This window comes from Gouania willdenowi, chromosome 5 (assembly GCF_900634775.1).
Source record: "Gouania willdenowi chromosome 5, fGouWil2.1, whole genome shotgun sequence".
Taxonomy (NCBI): domain Eukaryota; kingdom Metazoa; phylum Chordata; class Actinopteri; order Blenniiformes; family Gobiesocidae; genus Gouania; species Gouania willdenowi.
Window position 1 is genome coordinate 37,064,237 of NC_041048.1, and position 21,935 is coordinate 37,086,171.

The following is a 21,935-nucleotide window of genomic DNA, read 5'->3' on the forward strand; positions in this document are numbered from 1 at the left end:
CCTGACAGAGCTTATTCCAACATGATGGAATGTGCCGATAAAGAGAAGGAGACAGGTCAACACATTGATGCAATGTCACACACACACACACGCACACACACACACACACACACACACGACGCAGCTAAACGATGAAGCATCATTACAAGATTCTTTCAGCAGATATGACTTGTTTAAAAATCTTTAAAAAAAACATACAGGGAAACGTCAACAATGGGCCCTTTACTATGAAGATGGATGAACATATCCAGGTCCAGGATATCCGTCCGCTAGCTGGTTTGACCTAACCACACAGTCACAATCCCATAGCAGCTGTACTACGAAGCTGGTTATTAACCCACTTAACTTAAAGGGGCAATATTATGAAAAATTCATTTTATAATTCATTCATTTCTTTATTCTTTTCATGAAAATACATAGTTGTACAAGCCACATACAGTTCACACTTTCAGTGTTTTATACATTTCTATCATCAGAAAGGAGCAGATGGAAGAATAATATATTATATTTATCTGCCCTCTTTTTTAACAAAGATAATATGAGATGGCTTCATCGCTGTTCCCTTCACCATCACCTGAGCTACAACATACTTTACTGTATAGTGGTTTTGCTACAGTGATATACATTCCTTTAGCCTCATTCAGAGGGCCCAAGTTGAATGAGTTCCGTTTCCTCCGTCCCTTGTTATTCCACATTTATGTAAAAATTTAGCTCGAAACTGGCGAGTTGGATTTCTCCCCCAATATGACGTCATAAAGGGGAAACTCCTCCTCCTGACAATCCTGGCTCCTCCTACCCTATAAGAATGGGAGCTCCTCCCTCTCAAACTCACAGGTAAAACAACCAGAGGTGAAAGTAACAGTTTACAAGTAACTGAGTTGCTTTTATGGGTACTTGTACTTTTTTGAGTATATTTCTAAATCAGTAATTTTACTTGTACTTAAGTACGTTTTAAAAGAAGTAAAGTAGTTCATTAACTTCTACACTCAACCATTACTGAGTAAATTATTACTTTTTGTTTTAAAATGATCCGCGGACATTGTGAAACTACAAAAAATGAAATGGCCAGACAACAATCAAATGCATCACATCATAGCCGACCAATCAGACCTAAAACAGGTTTTAGAGTTCATAAATGTATCTATACTTAGAGCCTGATAATTGATTTTATTTTTAATTCATTGGTGTTATTTTTTTAAATGTATTTATTTTTTTATAATTCAACATGATGACAAACCTTTTATTTTTATACAGATGCTTTTCTGGAAAATGTATTAAGTTCCAGTATTGCAAGATTTGGTTCATACATGAGATGTTTACTGTATGACAGGAAACCGTGGCAAGATTTATTACCAAAAATAAATGTGGGAGGTGAAAGTAACTAGTAACTTTTACTTTAAATACTATTTAATTCAGCTACTTTTTACCTGTACTTGAGTATTTTATGTATGACTTACTTGTACTTGTACTTAAGAACAATTTCAATCAAGTAACATTACTTGTACTTGAGTAGGATATATCAGTACTCTTTACACCGCTGAAAACAACCGTAGATTTTGTCAAATACATTAACCGCTTGGCCACTGCATCAGCTATCAGCTGCCAGTCCTCATCTTTACATATTGTTTACCTAAATTGAAACAAAGAGAAGCACTCTCCATGACTCCTTTTTTATCTAACAACTCTAACAACCTTTTTCAAACAATCTGCGAAGGCCAATTTCAGCATGCTGCCTTCACAGTACAGAAAAATGACTTTAGTGTCAGTCCTATAACACCGGCTGGTGCGCGAAAGCGACACAACGCTCCGTCTCCAATTCCTTCCTTCTGATTGGTCAATCCCCCCTCCAAACACATATAGGAGAGGGGGAGGGGGCATTTCTACAAGTAGAAATTTGTTTTGCTACAGACGTTTCGCAAAATGTATCGCAAAAGCTCAAGCAGCGCCTTTTCACGCGAGAAAGGTAGTTTGTTTCTGTAGCGACAAATTCGAGAACTTGTAACCGGAGAGTTGTGGTTGTAAACGATAAGTGAAGCAAATAAATGTTGGATCACAAGTTTGCAGCTGTCATTTTATTAGTGTAAATATCAGTCCATACATTATTTCCCATCATTACCTCCGCCAAAGCGGAAGGTTATGTTTTACCTTGCATTTGTCTGTCTGTCTGTCTGTCTGTCTGTCTGTCTGTTCGTCATTTAGCAAGATAACTTGAAAGGTTATTTACAAATTTAGATGAAATTTTTAGGAAATGTTGATCATGGGACACGGAACAGGTGATTACATTTTGGTGATGTTCTGGATTACCAAAAATTTGAAAATACCAAAAAATAGGAACATGCAAGCTGTGCCTGAGCCTGCTCCTTTAAGTGCGGTGGCTTATGGGTAATGTAGTAGTAGTAGGGAAGTGCATTGTGTTTATGTCCCGCCCAGTACTCGTGCTGTACTTGGCGGAGGTCTGCGCTCGCCGAGTGCTCGAGGTTGTGACATGAAATGTATATACCTTCATACTTTATCTTGTGTTATTGGAGAGTTTTCTGATGTTTTAGAGCAGGAGTCGGCAACCTTTGTGACATGGAGTACCAGTTTGAAATTTTATTCTTAACAAGTGTGACATTATCAATAATACCACAAAGTTAAATCATGGAAAAGCATTTCCATCATACTGAGAATTTGATTCCAGTCATGTAAAGCATAGCTAATCATATTTTTATATGATTTATATGATTATGTTATTTATTTATTTATTTTTGAACGTTCCTCCTGAACATTCTTAATTCAAGAACTTTTGTAGCCTAATATTTTACATTAACTTTGCAAAAATTAAAGGTTTTGCATTCAGAGTTTTTAGGATAACCTTATAATTGCCTAATTTTGTAAAATTTTTGTCTTCCTCAGTCCCCGTCGCAGCATTATGCAGAACGGCTCACAAAGCAAAGCAAGACAAAAAAAAACAAGACTGACGTGGTGAAGCTAGAGTCTAGGAGGGAGATTGATAACAGACGGAATAACAGACGTGCATGTTCACGAGGATGCCAGACAACGACAGGGATACACGAAGTAAGTCATGTTTGAAGCAGGGATGGGAGGTTGTTTCCGTACCAGTCTCACAGATTCTACACACTGCACCTTTAATCCCAGAGGTTAGCACGATAGATGAAAATCCAGCTTCTTAGTACAGGGCCCAGGACTTCACCTGGGTTTAGTTTTTTAGCCTGTGTGATAACATGTGATTGACTTTTAATATTCCTCATATGAAGCTGGGATCTCATCATCCTGAATGTGATGATTGAGTGTGAACTGATGGAGGATGAAGATATTGATAAACAGGGGATCAAAGGCACCAAAATATAATTATTTATAAACCAGTATCTCATCCAAACTTTCAATTAAAATTAATATAAAGTAAAGTATTTTCACTCATGATGACTGGACATAATCATCTGATTGTTAATATTGAGCATCATTTAAGTGTATCTCTTATTCCAGAGCCTATCACAGCTTCCTACCAATTAAGAAACACTCTTCCAGTATAGTTCCTGAACGCGGAGCTACTAATAGTTTAGCATTGACTCTAATGCAGACAAAGCTTGGCTTGGCTGGAACGCAAGAGCCGGTGGGGCGTTCCAGCCTCCAGGGAGCCCTGAAGGATCAGATAAGACCAGGTTCCCAGATCAGAGTCCGATTGACAGTTGAGTGCCTAAAGAAGAGTGATGGGCTTGGGGTTCAGATTGAGAGGAGGGTCTCTTACTCTGAAAGGGTCCCAAAGGGATCGGAGGGTAATTGAATTAAGCCGAACAAAATGGTGCTGATTATCAGATTGGAGAGAAATCCCACAACTGAAGATGTGCCAAAATACATATTTTGTAATGTTATTAAATAAAACTGCATTGTTTTTGTTTTTGTTTTATTTCAGCATTTCCATTGCATTTGCTTCTGTTTGTGTTTAAGCAGGAAAATATTTTAGAATAAGGCTTGACAATTAAAATGGTCATAGTTAAAGTCTCCTGGGACTTTTCCTCTCCCATCACTCTACAATACAACATGACTGTTATCAATGAGAGTTTCAGTTGTTGTTGATTCCCACATATGTAACAGCCTTGGATGAATCTAAGCGATGGCATAAAGGTCAGGGGTCAACGCAAAATTTAAGATGAGGTACAACCTTTTTTTAAATTGCATTTTGACTGTCAAAGTCCAGCCCTTCAGATCATCTGATTTTCATCTGCAGGAGAAAATGAAAATGACAGAGAGAACTTTAATCATTGTGTAAATGACCAAATAATTCAGTTGTAAATTGTTGCTGAAAGAACTCGTTTTTTTTTCCATAATCCTGCAATTTTACTCAAATTATATTATAAAATCTCCCCAAATTAAATAAAAATGTGTAAAATGATCTAAAATCAAAGGACATTTCAATTTCTGTCACTTATTGCTAAGATATTGTGGAAGTGAAAACTTGGGCACATTAATGTTGAAATTGTTGATTTTGACATTAAAACTGTTTTTTTGTTTAATCAAGAGATTAGTAGTCAACTTTTATCACAGAGGGGGGGGGGGTCACATTATCTACATTTATGTCAGCATTTAGAATAATGACCAATCTGAACATTAATACAGGAACGAACAGAGTCTCTTGTGTCCTTTTTTTGTGATTTTGGTGTTAATTTTGTGTACGTTTGTTGTCATTTTGTGTGTTTTAGTTACCTTTTTGTAAATGTCTCTCATTTTGGGCCTGTACTACAAAACTGGATAACTATATCCGGGATATCTCTCCATTCACCTAACCGAACATTCTCCATCACAGAGCAGCTGTACTATGAAGCAGGATATAAACACGTTAACTTTAGTGAGGTAATTTGAGACAGGCTACATGTGCACTCCACCACAGCGGGTGGAGATTGCAGCGTCAGACGAATCACAAACACGTAGAAATTGTGGAGAGCAACTTACATCACAATTGAGGAATAATTCTTTAAAAACATAGAGAATTAAATTCCTTTATTCGGGCCAAAAACAACACTGTCGCTGCAGAAATAGTAAGAAGGAACAGAGAACTGATTGGTCAGGAGGCGGGACTTTAGTACTTGCTCAGATCTTATCCAGAAGATCATTACCTGGTCCAGACCAGGTTAAGTGTTCATCCTAAGTTACCATGGTGATTTAGCCCTGTAAGAAATTAGCCGTAGCCGTAGTTAGCGCTATAAGAGGAAATCAAGCTTTGTAGTACAGGCCCTAGTTGTCACTATGAGCTTATTCATGTCTCATTTTGAGGTTGTGTGGTTACTTGCTTGGTCAGGGTTTGTTCATCATCTCAATCACTCATGGAAACTAAACTTAAACTAAAACAGATCTGTAATTTTAAATTTGTCTGTAATCTAAAGTGCAGCCTGCATACGATGATATTATATATGTAATGGATTAGGTTTAATCATCTTGCAACATTGATGGAGGTCTTACGTTGCGTTTAACACCAGAGAGGAAAACAGATAATGCTGCGGTTGCTGGAATGATGAGATTCACTTTCAGTGCCATCGATGTCTCCTCCTCCAGGGCTTTTTAACTTAACCAGACCAATAATGTTTCTGCACACACAGAGTGCGGTATTGTCCTTAGCCTGATGACAACCTTTCACATATTTCCCCTTTTTGGTGGAGGGAGCTTTAGACACCATGTCTACGCTGGCCACACATGCACAGACACACACACACACATTATAAACACACACTCATGGCCCTCAAAACCGTGAAGTGACCTATTAACCCAGTACGTAGCAGCATTTACATTCAGAGACAGACACGCACACACACACGCACACACACACATATGATTACTCACTGAAAAGAGAGTGTGCAGTGTACACAGAGCAACATGTCCGCTGCGGGGACTGTTTCCATTTGGAGTCCTCACACAGTGTCGGTCAGACAGACTCAGAGGCTCTTCAGCTAATTGAGTAGAGTGTGTGGCCCCGTGTGGCCCCGCGCTGACCCTGCTGTAGCCAGGGACACCACTGAGCCTCCGCTTTGATACATTTGATACGGTTTAAGTGAGGAATGAGGACCTAAGCCTGTTTACATTTGAACTGGATTAGTGTCAGGGTGACAGTGCAGTAACGAGAGAGTAACTCACAGCGAGTGTCAGGGGAAGATAAAACTATATGAGACACATACGTGAGCAGCGTTTTATTTTGTGTGTTTTGTGCTGACTGTGCTGATAAAGGAAGAAAAATGTATTCATCATTTCTGCTCAGAGCAGGGGTTTCAAACTCATTTTAGTTCAGGGGCCAAATACGTACCAGTTTGATCTCAGGTGAGAAAATGAGCAACATTATTGTGCACTGGTTTGCACTTCAATGTATAAATGATATGTTAAGTACAAAAATATCAAAGCAATAAGTGACAGATATCAGTCCCTGCAGCATCTTCACTTAAAATTCCTGTGAGTTTGGGATCAATTCTTTTTTTGATTTGGGGGAATTTTGTGGAATAATTTGAGGAGATTGAGAAGATTTTTGAAAAAAAAAATAGGTATTTTAACAATATATGATTAAAAATGACTGTCATCATAACCATGAGCACTGCAAATATTGTGGAGTTTCATTGAATTTCTGTATTTGTAGGGGCTGAGATATCTACAGCTCTTATCAAAGTGCTGAATGACATAAGGTTGAAGACTGATTAGTTTTTTTTTTTTTTAAAGCTATAGGGACCCATTGCAAAAGAGTCAAAGGGCCACATTAGGCCCCAGAGCTGCAGGTTGCAGACCCCTGCTCTGGAAGAACCACAGCTGAACTTCTGGCCTGGCATCATAGTCCATCAGTTCTGGTCCCTCCATGCTCTTTTCCACGCTTACGCCCGCCCTTTCGCCAGCCTCCCATCCAATCAACACTCAGAACACTTGTGAACAAAAACACACATTGGTAGAGAAAGCTGCAAGTAACCGTGATGCATTCTTGGCCATGGGAAATCTCAGCATGAGTTAACCACTGAATACACAGGGACGTGACGGAGTGTTCAGCCGCTTCGTCCAAAATAAGGTCATCCATATGCACTCGCACGAATGCGACCAGATAAAATTTTAACTTGCACACACTGAAAATATACTCACATATGCAACCATTTTGGTTGCATATGTGAGTATATGTCTCGAGCCCTGGGTTTTAGTCCTAGGATTAGTTATTTTGTGGCGACCGTGGCTCAGGTGGTAGTGGGTCGTCTTCTGATCGAGAGGTTGGGGGTTCGATCCCAGTACCTGACTATGTGTCGAAGTGTCCTTGGGCAAGACACTGAACCCTAAGTTGCTCCCAGTGGTCGACTAGCGCCTTGCATGGCAGTCCTGTCCCACTGGTGTGTGAATGTGTGAGTGATTGGGTGAATGAGCTGATATGTAAAGCGCTTTGAGACTGCTTCAGTGTGGGGATAAAGCGCTATATAAATCAAGTCAATTTACCATTTACCATTTGTAAGCATTGGAAACTTTGAATTTGAGAAATTATCAATGTCCTGAGGAGTTCCTCAGGGCTCGGTTCTTGGACCCCTTCTGTTTAGCCTTTATATGCTTCCTTTAGGACAAATTTTACAGAACTGCAAGGTTGATTATCAGAGCAACGCAGATAACACACAACTGTATCTATGAAGCATGTGGAGGTTAATCGATATGAATCGGTATCTAGATACAAACGTGCGTGATGCGAGTGTATCGATTTATTCAGTGTGCATCGGTACATTTTACGGGTGAAATCAAGATACATCGGTCACTGTGTGCCTGCATCGGTAAAATCCATGGTTGCATTGTTTTTTTGTATCGCATTGTGTAGAATTGAATCGCCATCAAATCGTGTCGAATCGTGAACAGGGGCAAATCATGTTCAATTCAATTCAACTTTATTTATATAACGCAAATTACAACAAAGTCATCTCAAAGCGCTATCACAATATAAAATCCATAATCAAGATGCGTATCGAATCGTTGTCAGTGATGGAGATTCACATGTTTAATATCTATCACTGAACCCAGATGACATTCAGCGGTCAGATCAAATCAATCACAGAAACAGCTTCTACCACCTAAAGAACATCTCCAGAGTGAAATATTTCATAACTCAGAAAGATCATGAGTAACTGGCCCATGCTTTTATCTCCACTGGACTATTTTAATGGTCTTAAGATCTTAAGAATTTTACATTTTGATGGCGCTTCGAGATGACTATTGTTGTAATTTGCGCTATATGAATAAAGTTGAATTGAATTGAATAGCCAGGTATGAATGCAGCAGGTCTCTCAGATTTATGGACACAGGTCAGATAATGGAGCCCAGAGTTCAAACATGGTGATGCTGCTTTTAGTTGTTATGCTGCAAAGAAGTGGAACAAACTGCAGCAGAGCTGAAGTCAGCATCACATGTGAACATTTTTAAATGTTCTTATTGATTTTTAAACTGGTAAATGTTTTCTGTTGTACTTTTTAATCATGTAAAGAAGTTTGCCTTGCCTTACAGTGGAATAAGTTGCTAGTTCACACAATAATTGATGTTTCTCTGTCATTTTACTTTCTCCTGCCCAATGGGATGATCTGAACTCTAAAGGACCAGATTTGACCTTTTTCAGCAATATCTTCTTCATTATAAATGCTAAATGGCATCCATCCTTTCTTTGTGTGTCAGTAAAATTAGTCTTTGCATGTTACTCTAATTGAGTGACTAAAAACAAGAGAAATCGGATCCACTGCTCCATTTCATTGTCTCCTGATGGTCTCCTCTTTAAACCAATCTTTTCTCCAATGATATAATGTCACTAATGGGTTGCTAAATTTTGTGGAAAGGGCAGAACCAGCAACTGTCTCGAGTTTCAGGCGCTGGAAGTCTGCCAGACGAGCAGGGAAAGTGAGGCGGGGGCGAGTGAAAAAGTAGGCTCGGCTGCTTTGGATAATAGTCTAGGTATGACGGTGAGTAAATAGTGTGAGGATCAACGGAGTGTTCTCCTCAAAATCACTCGCTTTCAAGCTGTTAATACTTCCTGTAGTTTAAACATCCATCTATCTAAAAAAAAAAACTGCTGAAATTCCCCAACATTCATCAGAATACTTGAAATCTGCACTCTTTTCTTTTCTACAGATATTTATGTCAACTGAATCATCAAAGGACATGCTGTAAAAACACTTTAATTTACAACATAAATGGACTTGTCGGTTTTAAAAATATTAAGTAACAAATTTTAGATTTGACACAGCATTTTGATGCATTGTCGCCAACACTGGTCAAAACTAGAAATGCTATACATAATCACGTAATATCAATGTGGAATATTTTGACGGAAATTGCAGGATTTTGGATGAAAAATTAGATTTCTTTCAACAATATATAATTAAAAATGAATACCATCACGTGATATAAATATATTTTAGAATTGCATTGAATTTGTGTATTTGTAGGGGCTGAGATTTCTACAACTGATTTAGTTGGTAGTTCACACAATAATCGATGTTTCTCCGTCCTTTTACTTATGCTCTAAACCAGAGGTGGGCAACTCTATCACAGAGGGGGCCACAATAATGTGATTGTATCTGATACGAGGGCCACATTATCAACATTTATGTCAGCTTTTAGAATAATGACTGATCTGAGCATTAATACAGAGGGGGGGGGGGTTCTTTTTTTGTCTTTGTCTGTGGTTTTGTTGTTCTGTCAGTTTGTAGTCATTTTGTGTTTTTCTTGAGTGTTCTTGTTGTAATGTTGTACATTTTTCTGTCATTTACCGCATTTATGTTGTCGATTGGTGTGTTTTTGGGGTCACTTTCTGTATTCTTTTTGTCGTTTTCTGGATTTTCCTGTCATTTTTGGTAATTTTATTGACAGTTTGTGTGTCTTTGGAGCTATTCTGTAATGTGTTTGGATTTTTTCATGTTTTTGTAGTCATTTTGTTTGTTTAAGTGGTTGTCTGTCTGTCATTTTGTGTATTTTTGGAATTTTTGTGTGTTTTTGTGTACTTTGTGCATTTCTCCAAATCACTTGCTTTCAAGCTGCTAATACTTCCTGTAGTTCTAACAACCATATATCTCAAAAATTGTGAAATTCCCCCACATTCATCAGAATACTTGAAGTCTGCACTCTTTTCTTTTCTACAGATATTTATGTCAACTGAATCATCAAAGGACACGCTGTAAAAACACTTAAAATTACAACATAAATGGACTTGTCGGTTTTAAAGATATTAAGTAACAAATCTCAGATTTGACACAGCTGTAGCTACAGTAAGCGATAACATTTAGCCTCTAGGTGTGTCTGGCCCCAGCAGGGTCGGACATGGCTGAACATTTCTCCGTGGCCAGTAGAAGGGAAGCTATTGTTGGAGCGTTCAGTGCTGCTCATTCAAAGTTGGCCCACATGAAAGAAGTCAATGGAAGGGAGAATGACAAATGAATGTTAGTGCTTGTTGTTTACGTGCTGGTTAATATGATGCTGCTGCTGCTGTGCTGCTGCTGCGTGTGTGTGTGTGTCTGTGCTTGCTTGTCACATGATGTCCTGTGGCGATCCCTAACTAACCGTAGAGGCGCCAGTGGAAGGTGGGGGTGGAAAGACGGGCAGAGCAGAGGACAAGCAGCAGCAGCAGCAGAGGGGGGCACGCTGGCTGACTGCTGTCACATGATGGGCATATAATGAAGCCAAACTGCATTGGAACTGTTGAAAACTGCACAAACGACTCATGACCCGACTTAGCATTGTGTAAACATGTGGCTTCAGTGAGCTTGGGTCTTCGAGGAAACAAGCGGATGCACTTCCAAACAAAAGAGGCTTCAAATCTATAAGATCCTTGACTTGTTGATGTGTTCTTGCCATCCTTTGATGCTCCGTGTGTGTCCAAGAAACTCTGTCGGTCTGTGAGGTATAAAGGAGATATTAAAGCTTTCTCCCAGAGGTCAGGCATTTCATCACGAGTAAATTAAAAGTGACATATCGTGCCAAGGTAGCGTTTCTGAGCTAGAGTTTCTCTGCTAGTTTGACAAGAGTTCAGAGTGAGTGGAGAAGAAAAAGCAAAAATGATAAATGTGCAAACTCTAATCCTAGAAATTGTAGTCAAATATTTTTAATATTCTAATATTTCTTGATTCAACTTTTTCAGCATGGTAACATAGTGGTCAGAATATCTGGAAAGTCCTGGATTCTCGGTTTAATTTTCGGACTTGGACCTTGCTGTGTGGACTTTGCATGTTCTGTCTGATGTTGCAACTAAAGGATTTGTGTGTATAAATTATTAACTAATTCAGTTGGAGATATCGGAACAGCTCGAAATACACACATTTAATAAAAATCCACAATATTTGCCGTGGCTCGTACTTTTCCCCTGATCACTTTTAATCACAAGCTGTTGCGTGAACTCTAAAATACTGAAATTTTCAATTACTATGATTCACGGAATCAAGGAAATGTAAAGTGAAAATCCTGCTGAGATTTGATATGACTTATAATTTTTACCTTCAAGTGCAAACTAGAGCACATTAATGTTGTGACTGCTTGTTTTTCCCTCCTAAAATCTGCAGCCCTTTTCACCGCAAATTGCTTCTTAATTGACCCCTGAACTTTGTATTCACAGGAATGAAATTTACAAATGCTACTGTGATTTTGAGCACTTAATTGGCCTCGCTCCACTCCGCAGATGTCCGCCCAAGTATGTTTTAGTCTTTAGCATAGACTATAAAAAGAATGGATGACGCACGCTCACAGGGAAATGAAGCTTTTATTCTTGGAGCGCCCCCTGCTGACTGGCCGCAGTATAGCTCATAAATCCCGCCTCCTTAATGACAACGGATGGGATGTTTGTCAAACGGTAAAGGTAAAATACTCGTCACATAATGTTTTTCCAAACCTCGGATCTTGCGTAGCTCTCTTTGTGAATAGCATAAGCAGTTACGTCGTGAAGGAAAGCCAAGACGCCATTAAACTTTTGCGTTCAGTCTTTTTTGAGCTACTAGTACTAGTACTAACCTCTATGATCTTATCATCTGAACAAGACGTTGACAAAATTTCCAGGGGAGAAAGATACTTAAGTTCGTGGTGTAGCTGGGCTGTGTAACACATCAAGGCAGTATGCTAAATGAGAGGGGCATGTTACCAGGGCTCCTCCCGCCGGACCCTACTGCGCAGACTTTGGCTCCAAATGACGTCAAATTTGCAAGATGGAAGCGCCCCTAAGCGCCATAGTTGGGCTGCAAGAACATTGAGTGGGAACAACTACAGTTGTTCCCACTGGTTTTTACACCAGGCTTTATTCAAATCACTGACAAACATGTAGAAAACTTTCTTGTAATGCTGCGTTCACATCGGACGCGGCACAAAATGTTTGCGAGGCCAGATTACATACAAAGTCAATGGGAAGACGCAGTAAAGGCGAATTCTTCTCCTGTTGGTTGGCGTGGTTTAATTTGTGCGGCAAAAGCGTTGGCCGCGACATGCACGCTCTCGTTTTTCTGTGACATTTGTTATATGCTTGAGTTGAAGACATTGAACTCCAGTAAATGTTTCATGTGACGCGCAGGCACGAAAGCCAATCAGAGTCCTTGTTCTCAATGATGTCAGGTGGTCAACACGGACAACGGTCTTTTCACCCATTTTAGCAAGGAGGAGAAAATCATGACGTTGTGTGACCACCCAGAGCTCTACGACACGGACTGGGACTGGACCATGAAGAATTTAGCGCAGCTCCTGAAGCGTTTTTGATGACTCTTCAGCTTCCACAGAAGGGAAAGAGCAGCAATTTTACTGGACTCCTCCATAGTTGATGGTGAAAAGAAAGGGAGTCTGGTTGGCACCTTTTTTTATATTCGCTTCAGACGCGCATATGAAGCAATTTGCGCGGTGCCCGCGTCACTAAAATTTGCGCCTCGTCCGGTGGAAACGCAGCATAAGACTTGTGGTCACATAGCAGGTTAGCATTGTTACCTAAAGCATTCATATTTGTAGCTGAGCTTTTAGTACAGCAACTATCTTTATGCCATTTATCTAAAGGTTGGACGTGAGTAATGTTTAAGCTCAAAGAAACTCCTGCTGTAGTGTAGGACACTTTTACACAGAGTAATGCTTAGTAATGCTGGCTTATCTGTTACCCATACACTATTAATCACACTGCCTCTGTGTGTGAGTGGCTCTCGGTGCTGGACGTGAACTCAGAGACGTGTGACGGAGATGCTTGTGTTTACTCAGCACTGGGGCCGTGCCTGGCTGCAGGCCTCTACACTCAACATGATCGGCCACTGTGAAATGTGGCTGATGGAAGCAGCCCTGTGAGTGTGTCTGTCTGTCTGTAACAGTGCACCGTTCTTTGTGAGGTCTGATTTGTCTGCAGATTTCATTGAGTTTCCTGTGTATTTGGGAGGTAAACACTGAGTATCCACTCTTCGTCTTCTTATTCCTTTTTACAAGACCACATACATTGTTTTAGATACTGAAATGAAACAGCAGGTGTGTGTCGTTTTACTTTGTTTTAGTTCACGAGTTACATACAGATCACCCTCCTCTAAAATGGACTAGACCAATCAAATCGCAGGACAACGAGCCATTACGGAGGGTAACTCCACAATAACGCCAATGTTTTAGCAGAGAAATAACACAGGTTGGAGTTTGAGGCTGCGTCCGAATAGTCCCTCCTATCTCCTTTCCTATCCACTTTTCCTTAACCCTGTGGATGACGTCACGGGTTAAGGAAAGGAGTTACAAGACTCATTTTCTATATCGCCAAAATAGAAAACTTGATATATTGCCCAGCCCTATTGCCAAATACGTTTTTGCCCTACTGCATTCATGAGTTTACCTGTATCAGTGTTTGATTTTAAATCTTTATTATTAATAATTTATGTTTGTCTTGTTGTTGCAGGCCTGTTTTGGTCCCCTGGTCACATGTTTGAGAGCGTTTCTCTTCCTGAACACAAAACTGAACCTGAGAATGTTAAAACGATTATTCAGAGGATGAAAAGAGAGAGAAAATTCAAAAGCAAATGTCTTGATGTCCCTCCCTAAACAGTTCCACTTCCTCCCCCTGCCTCTGCCAATCTACCAGACACAACACTCCACTTTTGTGCACGCGCACAGTGGAACATCACAAGGTTGCACTGGGTTGCATTGATATAGGTTTTCTGAGGTCAGAGCCAAGCGCTCCTCCATGATGCTATGCTGCTCAGAGTGATACCTGTTTGCTGCTGTGACGCGCTGCCGTGTTTCCGTGCACAGTTTACACACGCAAATTCACTTTGATTGACAGTCTCCAATACAGGAAGTCGAAGTTTGTTGGCTGGGCAGTAGAACATAGTAAAAGACTAGTTAGGCCTTTTTTCACATTTCAAAAGAAGAATGATATATAAACATAGATTTCTCCAGATATCGGCTTTAATAAGGCAAGAAAGTGGGAAAAGACTTTGACATTCCTCTTTAGTCACCAGTTGTCTGTTCACAAGCCTGTCGTCTGTTTTCTTCTTCTTTTCGTTTTCGGGCCCTTGATCACTTCTCTATCACATTCCACACGGTTTTGTTGTGCTGCCAAGTATAAAAAGCTCCTTTGCAGCCACCACGTGTGTGTCCTGTCCTTTTGCTGCTTGTCTGTGAGCTCCACACACACACAAACACACACGTCTCTTCAACCAGCCACGGTTTGTGATGTCACATAGCTCCACTGACCTGAGGATGATTGTGGTTTTGTTCACCAAGCTCCGCTGTCATCTGAAACGGTGTTGTAAAAAACCCTCCCTTTAGGATGAGTGCTCTGTTTGTTTAAAATAAATGTGTCCTGTTTCAGGAAGTCCAAGCTGGCCTTTTAAAAAAAAAAAAAGTGCTTCACTGGCTCTTTTATGGCTGTAAATTTGACTGTGTGCACATGCCGGTTATTACAGAGCTTTTTTTATTATTACCAATAATTGACGGAAGCCATTTACAGTGCAGACTTAATTCATTTTATGTGAGGTAATCTCCAGTGAACCATGGCAGTGCTGGAATGTTTTAATCAGACTGTTAAATGGAATATGGTCTATCATTTGATTTGGTCTTGTCTTTAATTTTGACGTGGTTGATTAACTGCGTTACCAATTGTTCAACTGAATTAGTGTGATTAGAAGTTCTGCATGCATGTGTGTGTGTGAAGTTGGTGCACAGCACAAACGTTGCACAGTGATAGAGGTCAGATTACATGTGTGTGCAGGCCTTTGGAAAAGCCTGTAAAGAAAGCCGTTTCAGCATAAATGTGATATCAACCATACTTAAGCTCTACTAGTGCTCAAGTTTAGATTACATGTACTCGGTTTTGGTTTACTAGTATGAGTATAATTTACTAGTGAAGAGGAAAATGTCACTGGTTAGCATTATGGGCCTGTACTACAAAGGTGGATATCCTCTTATTGCGCTTATTTCTGGGATTTGTTCCGTGTGTGCTGTACTACGACGCCGGTCCAGTTGTTATCGGGGGGAAAATATCCGTGGTAACTGACTGAACTGCTCACCAGGTTAAGTGCAAGGATAAAATTTGAGCGAGTATAAAAGTCCCATCTCCTGACCAATCGGTTCTTTTAGAAAGTGACCTGCCCAATAATGGGCGGGTCCTTCTCTGGACATGTTTCTGCATTGATCTGATGTGACAGCTGACAGGTGAGAAAGAATATTTATTAATAGTTACAATCCTTTAATTTACCCAATGACATCCTTTAGGATAGTAATAGATTTTTATCTTAGACTGTGCGACATTTGTCAGCTGATGCAGCCTCATTCATACATTCATTCTTTTATTCATTCATATATTTATGCTGTTGGCAACACAGAGAGCCTCTGTCCTGTAAGATAATACAGGCTGTATAAATTACAAATATTGTTCACCTTATGATGTCGGTTGAGCTGTGAAAGCTGCATCAGAGCCACAGACTGAACCCAAAATGAGGCGGATACGTGAATAGAAACACGTCTGTGCTGTCATAAAGTGAAACTTTATTCTCTAATGAATTCATATTGTATAATCTCAGTAATTTAAGCCATAACAGTCATCAATTATCTGTCTGCATTAATTATTTTGCTTGCTTTTTCTGCTGCAGCAGTGTTGTTTTTGGTCTGAATTATTTTTAAAGAATTAACTACCGCCCATTCGGCCTCCCAACCCTGCCCCACCGCACAGCGACATCCGCACCTTTGTTTTCCAAAGACGGTAGCAACCGATCACTGAAAAATCCTAATACAATAGTGACACTAAGGGTGCTTTCACACATATAGTCCCATGTGACTGTGAACAGTATGAGGAAGAGAGACAAGTAAAATAAATGAATGATGTGGGAGTAATACGGAAGGGAGTGTGGAAATGTGTGAGATGTGTTTGTTTGTGTGCTGACACAGTGGCTCTGAAAATGGATGGATGGATGGATGAATGGATATTTGTGTGTGTGCTGCCTGATGGAGCGCTGGGTTGCGAGTGTGTGTGCGTGCCTGTTGCGCAATCACACACACTACGACGACAGTGTGTGTGTTGCTGCTGAGCTGTCACTGCATGGAGTTGCTCCGTTCCTCGGACAAAGGTCTTCTCTGCCTTTTTTTTTGCTGGCTCCGCCATGATATAAGTTTGAGAAAAGTGAATTTGTAGACAACCGTGTATGGTCATAATCTAGCATTAGTTTGTATTGGGCTGCCGTAAAGCAGTACGTCTTGCCACCGGGTCGGAGGCAGGGAAAGTTGCAAGTGCGGTTTTCTGGCCAGAGACAGCAGGGAGAGATGAAAGACCCCCCAATCACCCCATAAACACTTGTATTACCCTCACAGGGACTATGAGAAGGATTTATTAAGGTTACTTAGTTCTGTTGTAACATGTTGATAGCCAGCTTCAGAGCTGCTCTGGGATTGAGAATGTTTGGTTAAGTGAATCCTAGGCCCTGTATGCTAATAAACGAGCCGGCAATGAAAAATTCAGGCTTGCCATTGGCTGTGTTCAAAATTGCAATCTAACCTATTACTCACACTAAGTCTGACATCAAAATGAGTATGTAGTACGCTCACATTAGATAGTATGGAAAGATTGAGTATGCAAGAAATACCCGGATGTATACTGCAGTCCCCTCCAAAAGTCCTGAGTTGTTTAACACATGTAGATGTAAATACCATGAAATAAAACCTGGAATTCTGAACTTTTGTCTCATATTCATGTTTTGATCTGAAACCCAAATGTCTTCAGTATACAACAAAACAAAGGAATTGACCTTGTTTTCAATACTTTTGGAGGGGATATGGGGACATGGTGGGCACACTAGTCCTACTCAACTGCCCAGTGATGCATTGAGAGCGGAACATCCTCAAAAGAAAAAACATCTCTTCCTATCTTCCATTAGTTTTTTTTAACGCTTTTGTAAATACTTGGTCACTTTCTTGCTTAAAATGATTTCAGAACCGTATCAATGAATCATGGAGCTAGTAGACTAAAAACATTTTACTAATACTACTAGTGAGGTTTCAAGTGCACTAGTAATACTAGTAAAGATACATTTCGTCCTACTAGTAAAGGTTTTTGGCACACTAGTACACAAGTATACCTGTGTGCATGGCCACGCAGAGGGAGGAAGGATTTATGTTGTGACAGAGAAAGGTGAATTGGTGTCAGTGCGACGTCCTCTCTGAGGACACTGTGTAACTCTTAGGGCTGCAGACGTCTCTGTAGTGAACTTTTGGGCCTATTGTCTTTTTTTCCCAGTCCTTATCAGTATGCTACGCTATGGTACGCGGAGATGTTCTTCTTACCTGCACAATCAGAGGCTCAGCCAGCCAAAGCACTCGATGTAACTGATGCAACGCGGTGAGATGACTGGAGACATGGGTCTTATCAGTCGTTATGGTGATGAAACCGTGACAAGCGGCCCATGTTTTACTTGTCTTTACACTTGTGTAGGCATGTACTGTAATAGTAGTCAATAATCAGGTATTTTTCAGGGTTTACTGGTAAATTAAATGCAAATACTGTCACACATATGTACATTTTCTCTCTTCATTTGATCACAGTTATAAAGAGAAGAAATGGACGGCAGTTTATTAGCCTTTTTTTCTCTAAACTCATCAGCTCTCACCAGTGTGACTTTCTATTCTGAAAAAAATATAGATTCATATCAAAATACACAGTCTGCTCTGGGGAGATAAGAACCAGTTGGGTGCCAGGGTTGCAACACCCTGCTGAGCCAATGAGTGAGCAAAACACCCTTTTCATACCGATCCTCATCAGATAGGCCTGCATTGCAGTGTGTGTGTGTGCGTGCGTACGTGCGAGTGATGCCCATGATAATTTCTGTGCAGCACCCGCTGTGTCATTGTTGTGGGTTCTGGCCACAGAACCGTGGTTGAAGAAGAAGAAGAAGAAGAAAAAACTTCCTGTTGGGCCATCAATCAACGGTGAAAATAGAATGAAACAAACAGACGTAGTGTTGGCCTCATAGAACAATAAATGTTGAAATCGATGCATGTATAGCTAAGCTTCACACTTGTCACCATACTGGCTGGATTACACAACATAATAAGCACAATATATTCTACAACCTCACATCTCACCCTCACTGCAAAACAGTCTATTCTTCCCCACCTTTTCTATTTCCTGCCTTGAGTCTCTCCTCCCTGCTCCCTTTCCCCTCCCCTTCCCCCTCCCCCTCCACTTAGGTGTAACACTGCTCTCCCTTTTTATATCCTCCCTATAATAAAAGATTTCTTACCCTTCCTTAGGGAGGGCTGGTGATGGTCACAATTAAGAAATAAAATAAATCAATGTATTTAAAAAAAAAAAAAAAAAAAGAAAGAAATCGACGCATGAAAGTCCGCTTTGATCTTCATTATACAACCTCTTAATAACATTGTGTGTTTTACTTCATTCTTAATGTGATTTCTTCTGTTTGCCTCTAAAAACTCTGCCAAAGTAACTTCTCAACACATTTCTAGTGTTTTGATCACCTGAAAGTAGCTGAAAAACAATGGTGGATGCACATTTTTGGGCTAACCTGGAACAATCCGAATCTGGCCGAGGTTGAATGTCTGGTGGAGTAAGGTGATATCACAGGGAATACTGGGAACAAACGAGAACAAAAATGATGTCAAGCCAATCACTTTCCTTCTTTTCTGGTGAATAAACACAAGAAATCACAGTAAGAATAAAGTAACAATGCAATGCAAGAAAATTTTCGACAATATAATTTCAACCTTTTACATCTTTTTTTGAGCAAATGTATGAGGTAGGTATCTTTTAATTTTTAAATGATGGGTAGTTGTTAGCTACAATTGTCGACTTTTGAGATGTTTGACGTTCTGGGATATCAAACTTTCTAGGCAGTATATTTAGATTTAGATTTTACATTCACATTTAGATTTAGATGTGTACACATTTTTAACAGTGATAGAGAACATTCTTTTTTACATGAATTTTCATTTCAAATGTAAGAAATATGTTTTTACATTCAGCACCACATGCAAATTATCTTTGATTTATTGATCTATGAGTTCTAAACAGTGTCTTAATCTGATTTTTTTTTTTTAATTATTATTATAATTTCCAGTAGCTTATTTGAGCTTATTTTCCTTATGTTTTTAAACTTACAGAGGCTCACTAGAGAGATATTTACCTCAAAAACATAGACACAACAAAGTGTCCCACTGGTGATAAACAGATTGCCTCCATGTTTTTGTTTTACTGACTAAATGAGGCTTTACTAGTCAACTCTTCCTTCCAGGTTCAGAAGTTTATCAAGATAAGACAAAGACAAGTTTTCTTGTGGTTGTAATATCTCTAACAGCAAGCAATGCAGAAGTTCCTGCCTGTATAGTTTGTTTGAGAACAGTTTGTTAATGGGTGCAACATTAGCCTAGGGGTTCTCAACCTTGGGGTCAAGACACCATTTGGGCTCGCGAGACACTAGGAAGGGGTTGCCAGATGCCTCGAGGTAACAGAATGTTTTTAAACAATTTAAGCCCATTTTGCCCATTTTTTTTAACCCTTTTTCTGCAACTACACCAAACTTGCCAAATTTTAACCTATTTGCGTCACTTTTTATTGCCATAGTTTTGCTCTTTTTAATGCATTTTTGCTACATTACTCCCACTTATAAACCTTTACCACCACCTTTCCCACCTAATGTGGACCCATTATTGTTATTTTTCACCTTTTTTGACCATATTTCATGCTTATTTTTGCCAATTTAACCACATTCACAATTTGTCATGCCTAATATTTGCTAGTTTAAACTAATTGTTCCTACTTTTAAGCCATTATTGATACTTTTACCACTTTTTCTGTCTGTTTTTGGCCACTCTCATTTGCAACTTTTAACCTATTTTTCTGGTTTGTAAAATCCCATTTCACTACCTTTTCCATCATTTTTTGAACATTTAACCCATTTTATTTCTGAATAAAACAAGGATTTATATCTTTAAGATGACTATATACAGTACTATGACACACACAATAATAAACTTCCTGGATAACAGTTAACAGTTTTCACAGATTCATAGAACAATGGACCATCATTTTGCTGACTTTATGGATGAGTCTCAAAAAGCTCTCCCCTTTATTCATATGTGTTCAACCACCTTCAGGTACAGTGGGGGTCCCCGGTCTTTGGCACTTTTATTTTGGAGGTCGGTGGTTGAAAAGGTTGAGAACCACTGCATAAGCCGACTGAGTGGCGTGAAAGTTTGATGCGGGTAAATTCGGTCTCTGTGGGCTTTGACTGTTGTGTCGTTCCATGTCTGCTCATCGTTCCCAGTGGAAGTGTTGACAGGATCCTTCCAACAGCCCAAAGCTGCTCTGACGCTGGCCTTGGTCCAACTGCCTACCACCAACTCATGCCATTCTCTAGTTACCTGCCAGTGAAAGCCGGAGTGATAGGACGGGGCGTGGTAGAGGATGGCAGATCAAGACACCACTCCCCCCAGGGCATTAGTACAGTATGTGCCTGCCGGCCTGTCAATGGAAGTCTCCACATGAATGGGCTTATTTGTCCTCAGATAGTAGGGATGAATTTGTCTGTCAGAGCAGGTGAGGCAGGGCCTCAGCACAGCAGGTCATGGTATGAATGAGAGTGAACACTAGCTGTCCCAGGTGGACACCCTGAATGCTGCGTGTCCCAGGTGAGAGCAGGCTGACCTGGTTTTCTGGGTTTAATCGAGGGGAAAGTCGGTCGTTTGTCCACACCCTGCCTCTAACACTGGCCTTCCTCTGCTGCTGCTGATTGGTGCTCATAATTCCGTAGGGTGTAAGGTATACGGCACTCAAAAAGTCTTTGAATTTAGTATTTCCTACAGCAGTGGTTCTCAAACTTTTTTTGGCTCAAGTACCCCCCTTTCTCTTATTTCTGAATCCAAGTACCCCCTTTGTCTGACAACAATATTTTGCTTAGAAAACTATTTGAAACGTCTATAGAGCATAAAGATGGAATGAATGAGTAACAACACACATTTTAAATAATTTCATTTTGTAAATATGTTGAAAGAGACTGTATTTAGTGCAGTGGTTCCCTACCTTTTTTGGATCGTGACCTAATTTTAATTTAAAAGAATTCTAGTGACCCCAAATACATTTTTTTCGCAAATTAATTTTTGATCATGTTTGAGCTCAGAAATTTTTAGTTGAACTCGATTCACAAGTGAAAGTATAGAAATACTGTTGTTTGAAATTGCGTGTTGCATTTATTTCATTTTATTTAAATAATTAAAACATTTAAAAAATCTATTTACATTTTTCAGGTGACCCCAAGTTTGAAAAACTGATTTAGTGGCTTCTGAATGAATCATTTCTATAGCTTTTATCATTTCCAGTCATCTCACGCCTGGTGAGGGACCAAGACTGATGCTTTATTTGTACATTTTCCACACTCACTCACTCAAGTACCCCCTGTACTGCCATTACGTACCCCCATTTGAGAAACACTGTCCTACAGAACAGAAATTTTACTGGAGATGGGTGA